The 19,630-nt window shown below is 34.8% G+C and overlaps 1 protein-coding gene across 5 annotated transcripts in view; it reads right to left on the reverse strand.

Annotated features, from left to right (window-relative positions):
* Positions 1 to 19,630, reverse strand: part of chst8 (carbohydrate (N-acetylgalactosamine 4-0) sulfotransferase 8) — a 236,610-nt gene that overhangs the window by 32,219 nt on the left and 184,761 nt on the right. The window lies entirely within an intron of this gene.

The raw sequence follows: 19,630 nt of genomic DNA on the forward strand, positions 1-19,630 counted from the left end.
TTGTACCTGTCCTGATTTTCCTCAGAAGGGATTTTGGATGTGCTCCTTTTATCAACATGTTGCTTTCCACAGGGCAGGTGTGTAAATGTGTTTATATAGCCTGAGCGCTTAGATGAAATTTTCTGTTGATGTTAAAACTCATCTAGTTAATCACATCAAACACCATGTCCAGATGTCTTCCTGAGTTAAACTCAAACTGTTGGTTTGTTTTTGTCTTTTTCTCTGGTTTTCTCGGCGGGAGGCTTCATTAAAGTGCATCTACTTCATCCCAAACCACTGACTGCACCAATTCTGTGGACGGCGTTTGAGAAGAGACTCGTCTGTCTTGGTAATGACATGGCTGCGTCAAATGCAGTCTGACTGGGAGAAACAAATTTCCCTTCAGGGAAAGTGAGAGAGCAGACAAGTTCCTCCTTTCCTTGAAGACACACTGGGTTCCTGGAAGCCACTATACAGCCTAGAAACATCCATCTGGCTTTGGTTTAAAGAAATACTTCACTCAAAAATCTAAATTCATTATTTACTCAGCCTCGTGTTGTAAATCCGTACAGCAAAAAGTAACACTTTATTTTGATAGTCATTCTACTAAGACATTCTACTAAGGTATTTGCAACATGTCAACTAGCAGTCATTAGAGTATTAGTAGACTGTCTGCTTAATATCTGCACTAAAAAACATTTATTTTGATGCTCCCAACAGACATTCTACTGACTATAAGTAACTTAACTGTCGACTAATACTTTAATGAGAGTTAGTTGACATGTATTTGTAATGTTACTTAATGCATATCCAAATAAAGTGTAACCAAATATATTATATTTTTAAAATATACAACCCGAATTCTGGAAATATTGGGAAATTTTTTTTAATTTGAATAAAATGAAAAATAAAACTTTCACATGAGCCAATATTTTAATAGAGAGATTTTACACTTTTATCCATTTCAAATTTGATGCCTGCTACAGGTCTCAAAAAAGTTGGCATGGGGGCAACAAATGGCTAAAAAAGCAAGAAATTTTGAAAAGTTTCAGCTGGGAGAACATCTAACAACTAATTAAGTTAACTGATATCAGGTCTGTCACATGATTAGCTATAAAAGGCATGTCTTAGAGAGGCAGAGTCTCTCAGAAGTAAAGCTGTGAATGAGTGCATAAAAAAGATTGTGGAATACTTTAAAAACAATGTTCGTCAACGTCAAATTGCAAAGGCTTCGCAAATCTCATCATCTACAGTGCATAACATCATCAAAAGTTTCTGAGAAACTGGAGAAATCTCTGTGCGTAAGGGACAAGGTCGAAGACCTTTATTGGATGCCATGGTCTTCGGGCCCTCAGACGACACTGATTGTGCCAATGACATTACTAAATGGGACCAGGAATACTTCCAGAAACCACTGTTGGTAAACACAATCCGCTGTGCCATCTGTAGATGCCAACTAAAGCTCTATCATGCAAAAAGGAAGTCATATGTGAACATGGTCCAGAAATGCCGTCATGTCCTGTGGGCCAAGGCTCATTTAAAATGGACTGTTTCAAAGTGGAAAATTGTTCTATGGTCAGACGAGTCCAAATTTGACATTCTTGTTGGAAATCACAGACGCCGTGTCCTCCGGGCTAAAGAGGAGGGAGACCTTGCAGTGTGTTATCAGCCTTCAGTTCAAAAGCCAGCATCTCTGATGGTATGGAGGTGCGTAAGTGTATACGGTATGGGCAGCTTGCATGTTTTGGAAGGCACTATGAATGCTGAAAGGTATATAAAGGTTTTAGAGCAACATATGCTCCCCTCCAGACGACATCTATTTCAGGGAAGGCCTTGTGTATTTCCGCAGGACAATGCAAAACCACATACTGCAGCTTTTACAACAGCATGAATCCGGGTGCTGAATGGGCCTGCCTGCAGTCCAGAACTTTCACCTATAGAGAAAAATACATTGACCACGAACTCTTCAACAGCTGGAAACCTGTATCAGGCAAGAATGGGACCAAATTCCAAAAACAAAACTTCAGAATCTCATAACCTCGATGCCCAGACATCTTCACACTGTTTTGAAAAGAAAAGAAGATGCTACACCACGGTAAACATGCCCCCGTCCCAACTATTTTAAGACCTGTAGCAGGCATCAAATTTGAAATGAGCTCATTTTGTGCATAAAATTGTAAAATTTCTCTATTTAAACATTTGTTATGTTATCTATGTTCTGTTGTGAATAAAATATTGGCTCATGTGATTTGAAAGTCTTTTAATTTTCATTTTATTCAAATTTTAAAAAATTATAATAATTATTTGAATAATAATAATAATTAACAAAATATAATAGCTAATATAGATATTAAAAAAAAATATTTATTTAAATATATTATCAATAAGTTTACTTTAAAAAAATATTTAAATTTATTCATATTGGTCAAAATATATTTAAAAAAAATATATATTTGGCATTCACTCAAAACGTATTTTAAGATTAGAAATTAATTTTCTCACCCCTTGATATATGTTTTATATCTAATATATTTTTATTCATTTGAAGATTTAAACAAAATAATTTAAAATTTGAAAAATATATTTTCTCAAGCTGTGCTTTTTGCAACATATTGTTAGCATATATTCTACATATATTTATATTGTATTAATCTGAAATATCTATATTTTCCCATTCAAAGTTGTGAATTTATCTTATTTGGAAAAATGCAATATTGCAAAGAGTACAACATCATCACTTCTAAATCGTCACACTAAAAATAGGTGGTTGAAAGCACAGGTATTGATGAAAATGATTCAGAATTTCTCATTGGTGTTCCACAGAGACTATCACACAGGTTTGGAACGCCTCAAGGGTAAGCGAGTTTTCATTTTCGGGTTAACTACTCCTTTAGCGGTGCACAAGATGTCTTGTTAAAGCGCAGCCAGGACAGCAGAAGGTTTTCTAGGTGTCCCGAGGCCAATCAGGCGCTCGCTGACGGGTGGAGAACAGCCTGGCAAAACCTGAATACCTCTTGTCACTTTATTAGCAGGTTACAGCTCTTTTCCAGCGAGTGACAGTCAATTGAACCAGTCCTCGGTAAATGATCCGAGGAGCAGCAATGCTGATATCTCAGGGATTTGCCGTGTTTGGCAGGAGAGTATTCCCTCATAACAACCTGAATCCCACGGATTACATCTTTTCCACTTGTATGGCAAGGTTATGAAATGGAGAGGGAGCTCATTTTGCGGGATTGGCAGCCGTACGGATACGGGTCCTTAGGGGGCGTGAAGCCCGTGAAACGGCACACGAGCTGCTCTATGATGCTAATGAAACACATGCAGCTTAGCATCTGTTTCATGACTGGATCAGAATGAGGAACGGCTGTCTGAAATTAGTCAAGAAATGATGTTTTGTGTGGGAGAATTTGGACAGGGGTGTTCATTTCACAACAATAAAGGTCGTGCTAAAGTGGAAAATCCTGCACTAAAAAGAGCCAATTAATTACCATGATTTTTGGAAATTTTGGACCATGGTTCACAAGGTCCAAAAATAAAATAGCTTATATAGATATTAAAATATATTTATTTAAATATATTTTCAATAAGTTTACTTATTTGTTTCCATATTTATATATATATATATATTTTTTTTTTTGAAAAAGTCTCTTCTGCTCACCAAAGCTGCATTTATTTGATCAAAAATACAGAGAAAAATCTTAAATATTATTACAATTTAAAATAACGGTTTTCTATGTTATTATATTTTAAAATTAAATTTATTTCTGTGATGCAAAGCTGAATTTTCAGCATCATTACTCCAGTCTTCAGTGTCACATGATCCTTCAGAAATCATTCTAATATTTGCTGCTCAAGAAACATTTATGATTATTATCAATGTTGAAAACAGTTGACCAGAATTCTTTGCTGAATAGAAAGTTCAAAATAACACCATTTATTTGAAATAGAAATCTTTTGTAACATTATAAATGTCTTTACTGTTACTTTTGATCAATTTAATGCATCCTCGCTGAATAAAAGTATTAAAATGAAACCAAACTTTTGAATGGTAGTGTATATATATTTCTATATAAGCTGCTAGCCAGTAGTTTTATACTGTTACAGTGTGTCAAAACTTTTCTCATTTGTGTCCGTTTTATCCCCCCTTAGGTATTTAAGCAGAAACACTCAATACAAAGGTGATCCGTCGTCTCCCGAGCTATGAAAGAGCAATACCGTCTCTCTCTCGTCCCATTTCTTTCTACTTCCTGTGGTGTGGCACCTTCTGTTCACAAGAACTCTGTGCTCCGGCACTATGAGAGCATCTCTCTCTCTCTCTACATCCTGTGCTGGCTGCGCTCCAGTCCTCATAAGCTGCTAACTAATGTGCCTCCCTCTCTCTCCGTTCCCGTGGGATCACGAGTGGTCCTTCACCTGGAAGAGAGCGGCTGATGGTTTCCTTCCTGCTGATGGGTTCGTGGAGCATCACGGCCTGCTGGTTTATTTACCGGCTCTTTGTTTTATTCATGACGATTTAGTCTCGCTTCAGTCAATTGAAGGGAGTGACATGTCATCATATAAGCGAGGCTGCGCTCGGTCACACCGAGCAACTTTATGAATAATACGCCGTGGAAGAATTAATCTGTTTAAATAAACGCCTGCGCGACGCTCGCTCGCTGAATGAGAAATAGAGACGGAGGCCTCCACAGATAGATCAGCAGATTAGAGGAGAGAGATTCCCTTTTCTTGTGCTCCACTGTTTGCCGTCAAAGAAGGACGGGTTTCTCTTGTGCTTTCCTTTACATCTCTGCTGTTCATTTGAGGAGTTCCTCAGTTACTCTGATAATTAATGATCCTCTGGATGGAGGCAATTAAAGCACAAATCCCATGGTAGATAAATATATTAAATGTTAACTCTTTTGCTGCCATTGGTGGATTTTACCATGTTTTACTGTTATATACGGTAGGGGCGCTATTACGCATCTTTTGAAAGAGTTCAGAATCTCTATGATTGACGTCATTTTTCATCATGAAATTTTTCTGCTACCTAGAAGGTTGCTCCAATTTTCATGAAAATCAATTCAGATTTTTGATAAACCCAACCATTCTCGAATAACGCGCAAAAAAAAATTCAAAGAAGAGCATGCCAAAATGGACGCGAGGCTATATCTCTGCATTATCGTATTCTGACCAAACTTGGTACATGTCATCACAAGCATGACCTGAGGCTACATGCTGCGTTTTGGCACAGCGCCACCTACTGGTCCGGAGATATCAAAAATGCTCTTTTTGTTTATAACTTCCAAACTGCCAAAAATTATAAAATTGGTCTTGTTAGATTCAGGGCAGCATGCCAAGTTGAATGACATCCAATTTTACCATATCAGCCATTTTGGGTGTTGGCCATTTTGTATTTTGTATCAAAATGCTGTATTTTTTGAATGAATTAGCGTGCATTATGAAATTCGGTATGGATGCTCTGAAAGAGCCTGAGAAGTTCCAAGACAGCGCCACCGAGTGGTGAAATCAAATATTCATATGCTCATAACTTTTGATGTGGTTGACTTATTTTCTCCTTAGATTCCTGAATTCTTGCCGAGTCCAACGATACATAAAATGCTAGGTTTCGCATTATGGTTTGTGCAATGTTGCAATTTAGCATTAAAACAACGTTCGCAAATATCTTTGAAACTGTTAGTCCGATCGAGATGAAACCACCGCAGGAAATTCAGAAACATAGGTTGTTGTCTCAATGTTAAAGCCCAAATGCCAAAATTTTGATGGTAAACGGCGAACAAATGCAATCAAAGTCGTGCATGGGTCATTTTTTATGTCTTTAACTCCTACGAAATGAGATATTTTTGACACTTATTTATGGGCACACAAAAAAAGTGGTGGGATTGCACCTGTTGGTGGCGCTATAACTGAACAGTTTATGAAACAAAATGCTATATTTTACTGATGATTTTACTTTTTGCTTGCTTCTTTGTGCTTGGCCCCTTACTGGCTGCTTGCAGCTATATTTCTATTTTACTTTCATACAATAGTGGAAGGACATGCCATTGTTTCTCAGTTAATAATTAATACTCTCATATTTTCTCTCTGTTTACATTTTCTGAAGGTTTCATTCAAGTGTTTCAATACGTCCTTGTAGAAAGTGTCTGTAAAGTGTCAGTCTAGACGCTGCTTGTTTTTATTTTGCATCTTTTGATCCTGATGATGGTGATGATATAGATATAATGCACACTCAGATCATGTATAATTCAACAGTTTCCTCTTCATTACTGCAGGTGAAATGAATTCTTTATCATGCGTCTGCCGGCTCTCAACCAAAGTGATCCTCTATAATCCGCTTGAAAAGTGCAGCACCTGTTTTTCCCGTTTTCATCTTCTATTTCCGATAGTTTAAAGGGTCAGTTCACTCAAAAATGAATTCTGTGTCATCATTTACTCGCCCTCATGTTTTAAACCCTTTTGACTTTCATTTTTCATATAAAACACAATATGTTCACACTACTTTGAATGTATGCGGGAACTATTGAGCCCCAAAAAGGACAATATGATTATAATATAATTATTATAATATATGGTAACACTTTACAATAAGGTTCCATTTGTTATATAAGTCAGCATGAACTAAAATGAACAATACTTCTACAGCAATTATTAATCGTATTAATGTTAATTTCAACATTTACTTGCATTAAAGGGGTGGTTGATTATGATTTCACTTTATTAAGTTTAATTAGTGTGTAATGTTGCTGTTTGAGCGTAAACAACATCTGCAAAGTTACGACGCTCAAAGTTCAATGCAAAGGGAGACATCACTTGGACATCACTAACCCCAAAATTTACATAAACCCCGCCCCCGAGAACATGCAACAAAGGGGGTGTGGCCATGTTGGGCTGCTTTAGAGAAGAGGAAGAGTTGTTGTAGTAGAGTGTTGTTGCTTCACAAACGAGGGTCAATTCAATGCTGGATTTGCACAAAAGATGAACATGACGGCACATGCTAGTGGATGAGTTGAATCAACTCCACAGCAACTACATCAATTTATCCACTAACCATTCAGAAACGTCTAAAAGTTGTAACTTCTTCCTGAGTCTCTCCATCAGTGTTGACTCCGGTTTGAACAATGTAAGGCTGAACACCGTTACTGACAATCCTCATTTTGGCTGCGTGAGATTCTCCAGCTTTGTTGTTGTTGAGCTGTTAAAGCTCCGCCCTCTTCTGGAAAGGGGGCGGGAGCAGCAGCTCATTTGCATTTAAAGGGACACACACAAAAACGGCGTGTTTTAAACAAGCTATAATAAATGATCTTTGGGGTATTTTGAGCTGAAACTTCACACACACATTCTGGAGACACCAGAGACTGATATTACATCTTAATAAAGTGGCATTATAGGTCCCTTTTAAATCAAGACAGTTTTTCTTGAGAAGCAGTCTTGTTTACTGAAAAAGTATCTTCTTTAACAAGGTGATGACTTTATTTTTTGGCGAGCCATCTCTCTTTAAACACCACTTATCTCTGCTGTCACTCATAACCCGAGAAGGATTTCTCCAGAATATTCCTCAGCGATTATCAGGAGCTCTGCTGCCCAGCTGAGTGTGTGACTAATTGATTATTCATTCATTATTCATTCACCATATGAGGATCATATTACAATTTCAGATTTGCGGGAGGACACGCGGAAACTCATTCACCGCGCGCATTAGAGCGGACCTGTGACTCCAGAGATGCAAAATATAAAGTTATGGGAAAAGTTGCTGGCCTGACCTTCTTAAGGCCACACGGCTAAACTTTCCTTCTGCGGCGCGAGGTCATCCGTTAATTTAGCCCACTTCTCTAGAGAGAGGCAGAAGTACCGTGGTTATGAAGGGAAAACTTTGCTCTTGCTAAAAATAACCACCTTTGCCAACCTCCTCACTTTGTGGGTCAGTGGCTGGCTGATATTGATCGTTTTAAATTACTCCTGCGCTCCTCGTGCGCGGCTGTCTCTCTGTGCACCGCTCTCTCTGTGTAAAAGGTAGTGATGTGGGATATTGGTACATCAGCACGACAGGCCGTGATGCATAAACGCCTTCCTCTATTGATTCATCGGGCTGTCAGGGGAGCATTTGGGCAGAAGTCTTTTACTTTATCATGTTTGTTCGGTGTCTGCGAGGGCGGCCACCCCGCTGCTGCTCCAGAAAATTTTTAATAATCTTGTTTTATAGACCTCGGTCCCAAGGTCAATAGCATTTCCATTATAATGCTGTGCTGGGAATATGCGTGCGGATTATTCAACATTCACTTCTCCGTTTTTCGCCCGGTAAAAGTGGTAACCTTTGGCTCTTAAAGAGACGGTGCATGCGCTCTTAATTTGTAAAATGCAAGTGTGGAGTGCGACACGTCAAAACACCCAAATATTATCCGGTCACACTTTCAACATGCCATCTGAAACAAGCATAACGGCAGCAGTTTGTAGCAGGGTTATTACAGCTAACTAAAACTAAATAGATATATGAGTAATGAATTAAATGTTAACTGAAAAAAAAAAAAAAAAAAAAAAAAAATATATATATATATATAAAATTTGTCTTATATTAGCCATTTTACCTTGATGTACTAAAATAACTAAAACTGAAATAAAAATATATAGACATTTTAATAAAACAAAAATGAATAAAAAGACAAAAACACACAAGAAAATTACTAAAACTTTAACTAAAATGGAAAATATGAAAATAAAAAAATAATTTAAAATATTAATACAAAAATATTCTCAGTGATACTAAAATAACGGGTTTAAAAACAACAAAATTACTAGAACTTTAGCTAAACTGAAAAATATAAAAATAAAATGGATTCAAAATATTAATAAAAAATAATAAAATAACACTGGTTTAAAACACAAAAAAATATTAAAATTTAAATGAAAATGGAAAATATAAAAATAAAAAATTTAAAATATTAATAAAAAATATTCTCAGTGATACTAAAATAACGGGTTTAAAAACAACAAAATTACTAGAACTTTAGCTAAACTGAAAAATATAAAAATAAAATGGATTCAAAATATTAATAAAAAATAATAAAATAACACTGGTTTAAAACAAAAAAGTATTAAAATTTAAATGAAAATGGAAAATATAAAAACAAAAAATTATTTAAAATATTAATAAAAATATTCTCAATGATACTAAAATAACATGGGTTTAAAAACAACAAAATCACTAGAACTTTAGCTAAACTGAAAAATATAAAAATAAAAATGGATTCAAAATATTAATAAAAAATAATAAAATAACACTGGTTTAAAACACAAAAAAATATTAAAATTTAAATGAAAATGGAAAATATAAAAATAAAAAATTTAAAATATTAATAAAAAATATTCTCAGTGATACTAAAATAACGGGTTTAAAAACAACAAAATTACTAGAACTTTAGCTAAACTGAAAAATATAAAAATAAAATGGATTCAAAATATTAATAAAAAATAATAAAATAACACTGGTTTAAAACAAAAAAGTATTAAAATTTAAATGAAAATGGAAAATATAAAAACAAAAAATTATTTAAAATATTAATAAAAATATTCTCAATGATACTAAAATAACATGGGTTTAAAAACAACAAAATCACTAGAACTTTAGCTAAACTGAAAAATATAAAAATAAAAATGGATTCAAAATATTAATAAAAAATAATAAAATAACACTGGTTTAAAACACAAAACAAAATTATTAAAACTAACTAAAATTTAAATGAAAATGGAAAATATAAAAATAAAAAATTATTTAAAATATTAATAAAAATATTCTCAATGATACTAAAATAACATGGGTTTAAAAACAACAAAATTACTAGAACTTTAGCTAAACTGAAAAATATAAAAATAAAATGGATTCAAAATATGAATAAAAAATAATAAAATAACACTGGTTTAAAACACAAAAAAATATTAAAATTTAAATGAAAATGGAAAATATAAAAATAAAAAATAATTTAAAATATTAATAAAAAATATTCTCAATGATACTAAAATAACACTTAAAACACACAATACACAACTGAAAAAAAAATAAAAAAATAAACCTGATTTGAAATATTAATAAAAACTATTTTCAGTGATACTAAAATAACACTGATTTATAGTCATCAAAGCCACTGTGTACAGAACCCTGGATGTAGTGAGGTTTAATGCTATTTTTGTTTTGTTTATTAAAGTAGAGAGTAAACATTTACATTTATTCATTTATCCAGTAAATGTAAATAAATAAAATTGTGCCATGCAAAAGTATCAAACACTAGAGCTGTTAAGGTTTAACTGTTTAATTCAGCAAATTACATCCCTTATATTCAGTATTTTTCATTTAGTCCATCTTTGTGTTGCAATGTTTGAAATGTTGTTCAATCAAACTGGAAACTGAACATCTGGAGCATTGCATTGTGGGGAATACAGTAGTCCACAGTGTGTTTTGTTGTTTAATGCAAATGCAGTATAGGTCATGTGGGTATTATTCTGTGCATGCAGAAAGATTGCACACTGCAGGAATAGAAAGAATACTATGGTTCAGTAGTACTTCACTCATAACCTACCATTTGGTTTCAAACAAATTTTACTTGCTCACTTTGGTATTATTAATGCTGTTTTTGAAGTTTGATAGGAGTGATAATAAACCCAGAAATAATAAGTGAACTGAATGCATGAGATGGATTTTGAATCTGGCATAATAGGATTTTTATTGCTGAAGGTACTGTGGGAGGAATCTGCAGACAGTGAGGAAGAAAAGAATATGACTGATGCAATCTGGTTTTATGTCTTTTTTTCTTATAGAAATTCAATAGTTCTCATCTCCAATGATAGATGAATTTTCTTTTGAATGATTTTTGGGCCTATAATTCTCTGCCGTGGCCTGAAAGATGTTCAGATACAACTGCACTGTTTGTATATGGAGCTTTAGAGACTCAAGAACTAAAGATTTCTGTGTGATATTACAGCTTATGTTAGTGTTTTGGGGAAAGTTATATTAAAGTAATAGTTTACTACTTGAAAAAAGTAATCTGATTACTTGTAATGCGTTACCCCAACACTGGTGGTTCTTGCAATCATCACTAGTACTGCTAGAAATCTGAACAAACCTTGTCATTTATTGTTGTGTAAGTTGCCATTAGATTTCTTTTCTCAGTATACTATGATTAAACTCATTTCAGAGCCACAGATACAGCGAGTATTTGTGCACCGTGTTTCTCTAATGGCTGGTGTTTTCACCATCTCATCGAGTTGTTTTCCTCTTTTTGTGTCAAGGATGAATTGTAGCATCTGTTTTTGAAGAATTCACCTTCACACTGATCATGTATGGTTCATCTTTTTTAAATGACATGCTTTTTACCTCTTCAAGAGGACACATCTTTGAAAAGAAAACCGTGTGTTGTGCTGGAAAAGCCACACAGTTCAAGCTTCCCATTTCATCGTCTGCAAAAACTGCCAAGGACTCGCTGGAATAAACGTGGCGAGACGTGTCAGTGTGTTCATTATTTCAAGAGACGCAGGCGTTCAAACCATCCGCAGAGATACAAAGTTCTGTCATGAAACTCTAGATGGCACAGGCTGATAGGTCCTTAACTCAATCTGCTCGCATCATTCTCTATAAAGCACAGCTGATTGGTTCCTGCTGTATCAGTAGCCAATGAAATCGCTGCTCAACCTTCAAATACAAGGTCAGCATTTGCTGTAGCAGTTGCAGCACTTTCAGAAACCCTCCACCTTCCCCAGCTCCACCTGTATAGATCTGCTATGGGTAATTCAAGTACACAAAAAATAAATGGACATTACTTATAATAATAAAATAAGTCATGATACAACAGTATTATTTGTTCAATAACAAAACATTTTTTTCACTTTCAAGAATGCAACAGTAGCCTATTGTTTCAGTACAACTTAAATATGTTTTATTATAAAACGGTTAGTTCATGTTCTTGATTCTGATTGGTCAATATCTGTGTTTTATTCACGATAACACACTGCTAACCCAGGTGAAAAAAGTACACTTCTATAATGTACTTAAAGTGCTCTATTTTTGTGCACTAATTTTGTAATTAATATACTATATTAAAATATTTTATATATTTTATATATACTATGGGTTCAAATGTACTATAAATGTATATTAAAAGCACATTTTAGTTCATATTTCATGGTGTCTCAAAATAGCACAGTTGAGTAGACTTAGATGTTCTTAAGATGATCTTAAGAAGTACTAAAGAAGAATTTTTAGTATATTTTTAGTATGTTAACTACAAAATTAGTGCACGGAAATTAGTGCCGCTTCACCCAACGGTTCTATGTATCAATACACAACACCCTTAGCAACCACTCTTAGCAACATAAACTGTAAGTTCTCAATTGATATTGTTCATTGAAGCTTACTGTATTATGTAGAAGAGTATTGTAAGACAGCAAGTTTATTTCCTGCATTCAGATTTAACATTTTCTTTCAGGTCAATCCTATGTTCATAATAAAAAATCTGTTTAAAGGTGCCATCAAACGTTTTGTTTTTTTACAAGATGTATATAAGTCTAAGGTGTCCCCTGAATGTGTCTGTGAAGTTTCAGCTCAAAATACCCCATAGATTTTTTTTTATTCATTTTTTTTAACTGCCTATTTTGGGGCATCATTAGAAATGCGCCGATTCAGGCTGCGGCCCCTTTAAATGCTCGCACTCTCCGCCCACAGAGCTCGCGCTTGCCTTAAACAGTGCATAAACAAAGTTTACACAGCTAATATAACCCTCAAAATGGATCTTTACAAAGTGTTCGTCATGCATACTGCATGCATGCGTTGGATTATGTGAGTATTGTATTTATTTGGATGTTTACATTTGATTCTGAATGATTTGAGGCTGTGATCCGTGGCTAACGGCTAATGCTACACTGTTGGAGAGATTTATAAAGAATGAAGTTGTGTTTATGAATTATACAGACTGCAAGTGTTTAATAATGAAAATAGCGACGGCTCTTGTCTTCATGAATACAGTAAGAAACGATGGTAACTTTAACCACATTTTAACAGTACATTAGCAACATGCTAACGAAACATTTAGAAAGACAATTCATAAATATCACTAAAAATATCATGATATCATGGATCATGTCAGTTATTATTGCTCCATCTGCCATTTTTCACCGTTGGTCTTGCTTGCTTACCTCGTCTGTTGATTCAGTTGTGCACAGATCCAGACGTTACTGCCTGCCCTTGTCTAATGCCTTGAACATGGGCTGGCATATGCAAATATTGGGGCGTACACCCCGACTGTTACGTAACAGTCGGTGTTATGTTGAGATTCGCCTGTTCTTCAGAAGTCTTTTAAACAAATGAGATTTACATAAGAAGGAGGAAACAATGGAGTTTGAGACTCACTGTATGTCATTTCCATATACTGAACTCTTGTTATTTAACTATGCCAAGATAAATTCAATTTTTAATTCTAGGGCACCTTTAAATGTCCGCTGCGATATCTTGTCCTTTTAACATTTAAGGGGTTTTCCCGTGACTGACAGTGCTAGTCAAAGCATTTGTCAGTTGCGTTTTATTCCGTGTTCACAACAATTCAGTCTTTTCAATGTAAAAGTCTTCACTACTGACTGACACACTCATCTTTGCCGCCATCTAATGGTGTAATAATGTAACTTCTGTTACTGTTCACAGTCAGGGACTATTTTTTTCCGGCGGAAGGAAGGCATTAGTGAAAGTTTACATTATGAAAGTAGCATTGATACATATTTTTGGCTTTAATATTTGTATTGGGTGGAAGCCATTTTTATAAAAGCAATAAGGCATTTACAACGCCCTTCAGCCGTGACTTATTCAGCCTCTCGTACCTTATTGCTTACTTAAAGTAGCCCAAATCCATGCAAAATTATTGTTTAGTAATATTACTTCACATTCTAAGTAAATTAAATGAACAAAATCAAAAATATCACTGCCGTTTTATTACTCAAATATGAATTTAGTAAACCTAGCACTATAATTCTGTGAATGAAACAAAGGCTTTAATCGCATTTCCAGTGTGTTTTAGACTTTTTTAGAATTAAATTCAGTTCACAGGATAAAATACAGCTAAGATGGCAATTGATGCATTTGATTAGGATAATGATATATGATTATTTAAAAATGGCATAGATATATGTTGGTATATTAGTGACCTTTACATTTTATTTCCACGTGTGAAAGGAACACTTGTGTTTCACACTTGTGTGTGTGCTGAATATTACTGGATCGTAATTGTCTTTATTGTCTTATTTTCTATGTTCAATGTTTTCTATGTTAAAGAAAGGCTATAAAAAAGCACTTAAAGCATGTTGTAAATGCATACGTCAATAACCTTGCACATAGACACTCATTAACGGGGCCCAGAGGTGTTTGTCTGTCTTGTGCCGTGCATAGAATCAAGAATCAATCCATCTGTCCAGCTGGTCGCGTCCCAGAGGAGATCTGACGTACCTAAACAGTGTCCCGGAGGATGTCAGCATGCATTAACGTCCTCTGCTGCACTCCTCAGCTATGAAAAACTTTGCTTATTCTAACTTTGCTGCTGAAGTTTTATTCACTGTGTTTGGGTTTTCTATTTTCAAACAGCCATCAACACAAATGTCTTTATTTCACCAGAGGTCATACATTCATGTTCAGATCACTCTTTCTCTTTTATTTATAGGGTGTCCTCAAATTTTGACAGCAGAGCAAGCGGTGACAGCATCAAAATGCTGAGAAATACTGAACTTTATACAAAAACGAGAGGTGGAAAATGGCAGTCGGTTGTTGTCAGGTGAAATCGGTGATTTCTGCCATGAGTATTTCAAAATCTTTGGATTTAGTGGTTAATTATGGTTACATATTTCTATATTTATTATAAGTGCAGTTTGCACTTTGTGTGTGTGTATATATATACTGTATATATAATGTATGCATGAGGCGTATAAACGGGACACATTTTCTATTTATGCAAACTGACAATTTCCAGGACATAAACTAGACTATTAATATTTTCTTGTTACGGTCAATTTGTTTCATGTGCTGCGAGGAGTCATGACCAGACAGATATCAGAAAACACAGCGGGAAGTTTCTCTCTTTTTCCCAGATGTCATTTCATTTCCACAGAAGCGCCATCCCAAAAATCTCATCTTCTCCATCGCAACACTTTGCTTCGTGTTTTGAAAGAGAAACTCAAACACATTTTTTTTTTCATGCAGAACCTCAAAAATAAACCAAAGTCTAATCATGATATGAAACCAAGGACTTTAGGTTTGCTTTTTAACATGGTACAGCTGCCAGATGCTTTAACTGCAGCGTCAAAAACGTATATATATTATATATATATATATATATGTGTAAAATAGTATTTTTTTGGATTTTAAAGAGAACCTATTAAGCTTTTTTTTACATCCCTGAAATGCCTCCATTGTAGTCTTGAGTTTTCTTCACAATATTCCTCATTTAAATAATTATGCGCAGAATAAAGGGGCGGGGCCTGGTTGAGTTGGTTAGTAGTGTGTTGAAACTGGCAGTTATGGTAAGGGGCGGGACATTTCCCAAACACCAATCACAACACTTCCCCAGCTGACCAATCAGAGCACATTGTGCTTTTCAGAAGGCAGGGCTTCATAGAGACAGGAACTAAACAGAGTGTTACTGACAGACTGGGAAGAGAGGAGCTGCAACAATGGAGAATATGAGGAAAATATTCAACACTGAAGCATGAAAACCTGCTCTAGTAGAGCACAAAAACAACATCAAGGCTTTGTTTACCAGAATCCCACTTTTGGAAGCTCTTAAAAGCCCATTAGAAGAGTAGTTTGTATCTTTTTTATAAGAAATAACCTCTTTTACACTGGATGCGAGTCTCTGTTTTTCTGAACAGGGAGGTTTGTGAAGTCTTTTATTTTGGGCTCTGCACTTATCGCATGAACTGTCTGGCCTAATTTATCACAAGATAGCAAAGATTACATTGTGAGAATGGATGCAGAAGAGATTGCCGTCCTTGCTGAGGGTGTTGGGGTGGCATTAATTCATGATTGGACATCCTCACCCTCATATTAGCACATTAGAAGAGCGTTAACCTCATCAGAAAGGCATAGACAGAAAGGCCAGCTCTGCCCTGCAGTCACCCACGGCCCGCTAACTACCCATAAACACCGGCAGCACGTAATGAAAAGATGTGCTTAAGATTTTATGGGCTTTCCAATATATGTCATGGTCTGAATCGATGTGTGTTTATAGTGTTAGACGACACCACCGCGTGATGATGTCAGACTCAAATGTATATTTTGTGGCCATGCAAAACTCATTGGTTGTAAAGTGGTTGTAAAGGTGCTCTTGAAATCTCACTTATTATCATCTTAAAAGGCAGGGATGGTTGTATGTTTTTGTTATTAATTTTTGTGGGTTCCATATACTATTATTTTAATTATAATTACTATGACTTTGTGGATCAAACTGCCCCTGACTGGTTTTAACGCACTCTAAAAAAATGCTGGGTTAAAAACAACCCAAGTTGGGTTAAAAATAGACAAACCCAGAGATTGGGTTGTTTTAACCCATCGGATAGGTTGTTTTGAACCACCAATTGGGTTGTTTTGACACAGCGATTGGGATGAATGTTTGCCCAACCTGCTGGGCAGTTTTATTTAACTATTATTAAAAATGACTGTATTGTTGCTTAATATTGGACCTAAAATATGTTGGAAATTAACATTTATTAATCTGTATAATAAATGAACATTTATTAATAAGTTTAATGAATAATAATAATTAAACAATAAACATTTATTAAATTGCTTATTAATAAATGTTCACCTTTTGATTATTATTGTTGCCTCCAGTAATTATGTGTCTGATTTTTTATTTCCAACATATTTTGGGTTCATTTTAAGCCAGACATATAGTAATTTTTAATCAATAGTTGGGTTAAATAAAACTGCAAACATTTAACCCAACTGCTGGGTCAAAACAACCCATTCCCTGGATTAAAACAAACCCAAACAACCCAAAAAAAAAAACAAAACAAAAAAAAAAAAACCCAGCCGCTGGGTTTGTCTATTTTCAACCCAAAATAACATATGATAAATAAAATGGTTTTTAACATATTTTAACATTTACTTGTTGTATTCAATACTTACATTTTCATAAACTGTGAATATACTGTATATAATTACAACTTTTTATTAATATTATAGACTGTTAACTGTAAGTGTCCTGATAGTGGGACACTTGGCACACTATTTATTGAATTTTCCCCCTATCACTTATATTAGTAATCATAATAATTTAGGAATAATTTGAAAGCGTAAACACTCAAAATTCATCCAGAGGAAACTGTTTTGAAATAAGATATTGCATTACCATGAAAACGGTACTTTGAATACTTTTAGCGGCTCAATTTTTGTGATATCAACTTCAAATTTGGAGCACAACTTGGTTAGATGTATGGCTCTGATTTTATAGGATCCAAATTATTTAGTAAAATATATATTTTGTATAAAATAAAAAAAGTTGTTAAACACACAGGCACCAATGCCATTCATATAATAGCTGAAACATTGTCATTTTAGCAGTGTATTTGTGGGCTGTTTTCATGCTGTAAAATGGAGACAGGACACCAAAAAACATGATTTTTACATTATACTTTTACTGTAAAATACTGTGAATGAATTACCATATAATTTACAGTGAAAATCAGTAAAAGGACATTCCCAGAAGTCACAGCATGATGCATCAAATATGAATATATTTTTGTTTCTTCTCATTTTTGTTATCAGAAGTTATTAACTCTTTCCCCGCCATTGTTTTTTTTTTTTACGTTGCCAACCACCACCAGTATTTTTGATCATTTTCACAAAAAAATTCATGATGGTGTTTTGACTGCACTGTTTTGTGTGCACTGTCTATATTTGAGTATTATTAACCATGTTTTATGGACTTACAATATTACAATATTGCATTTACAATAAACTCTGATTCTTTATGTGGCTTTCTATTGTACAATAGTCTCAAAAACATCCGAGAATATTATAAAAGTTTGACGTGTTGCCATGACAACAGTATTTAAGATATCAAGAATCCTTTCGCAGGTCTTCATCTGCCATGTCTTGACATTATTCTGACAAAGTTTGAAGCAAATTGGGTAAAAATAAGAGGTCGATTTCAAACCATTTTAAGTTATAACACTTCCTGTTTCCCTTTTTTCACCATAAATATCACCACGGTCAAACTGTTTGAGATATCCAATATCCGCAATGTAGCATCCTTAATGTCTTGATTTTATGTTGAAAAATTTGGTGTGAATTGTATGACGGCCTTTGGAGCAGTAGTTAAAAATTGAGAGCTTGGCTCAAAAAATCCACATTCAAACAAAAATAGCTGACTTCCTGTTGGTCGGAGCTAATGACTGTAAATTAGAAAGTTGTCCGGCTCGATTAGAGCAATATATGTACCAAGTTTTGTGACTGTAGGTAAAACTAACCCCCAACTTTAAACAAAAGGTGGTGCAATAGAGCCCCTCCTCCATGCCCACTTCTAAGGCTTTGCCCATGTCTTCTGACTGGCAACTCTGACGTGAGTGTCGAGTTTCATGCAATCTGAAGCATGCTGATTGCCTTAGAAACCGCTATAAAGAATGTTAACGTTTAATGCATCGCCATGACAACAGTATTCAAGATGTCAAGAATCCTTTCACAGGTGTGCATCTGCGGTGTCTTGACATTATTCTGAAGAAGAGTTTTTGAGCATGTTAAGAGACCCAAAATTGCCCGAAAGGCAAAAACAAAAAAAAAACAAAAAAAAAAAACAATTTACCTAAGGAAAACAAAAGGGCCTTCACCCTTTCAGGGCTTGGGTCCTAAAAATAGACACCAATATGCCATCCTGTAATACCTGAAACATTGTCACTGTATTTTTTACTCTGAATTTCTGGATATTTTATTTTATTTCTTTTTACAGTTTGGGAAGTATTTGTCCATTTTATTGGCCTTCAAGTAAAAATCCTAAATCTGATTACATAGAAAAAGTCCCAAACCAAAATCATGGACTATTTAAATGATTGTCTGTTTTCTGTCATTTTTAAGCAGGAATCTTTCAGTGGAGGATGTTCAGGGTGTATGGATAGTCAGTCCTCATGCATTTTTTTCCCTTTTTGCATATTTAATATGTGCCAAACAACACTAAAGCATTCTGACTGTACCCTGTATTGTTTCTCAGGCCTCTCATGACTGTGTTCTGCTAAAACTTTGGGGCTGAATGTACTTGAGCTGAAATCCAAGCGCCTCTCATTGTTTATTAATGTAAGTGCTGCGCAGGCCGCAGTCAGAGCCTCTTATCTGCTTCTCTCTGCCCTTCTGAACTCAAATACACGTTATCATTTGAATGCTAAGTGCTGCCACTAATTCTGCACACCTTCATGAAACGTTTTGTCAAACGCATTTGAAATAATCAGCGGTGCTTGCTAAGGCTGTTATTATCGCTCATACTGAGGCCTGAACTCTAACACTTCTAGCTACACAATTTTGTGCATTTCTGCGCAACTAAATGTCATTCATAATGCAATGCAAAAATGTGACAAGTTTGTATGCTTCTGGTTTAGGGTTAGTGAGTAGTACAACCCCTTAAAACAAAGCAATATACTTTTTATA

Source organism: Megalobrama amblycephala, linkage group LG19, assembly GCF_018812025.1.
Source record: "Megalobrama amblycephala isolate DHTTF-2021 linkage group LG19, ASM1881202v1, whole genome shotgun sequence".
NCBI lineage: Eukaryota > Metazoa > Chordata > Actinopteri > Cypriniformes > Xenocyprididae > Megalobrama > Megalobrama amblycephala.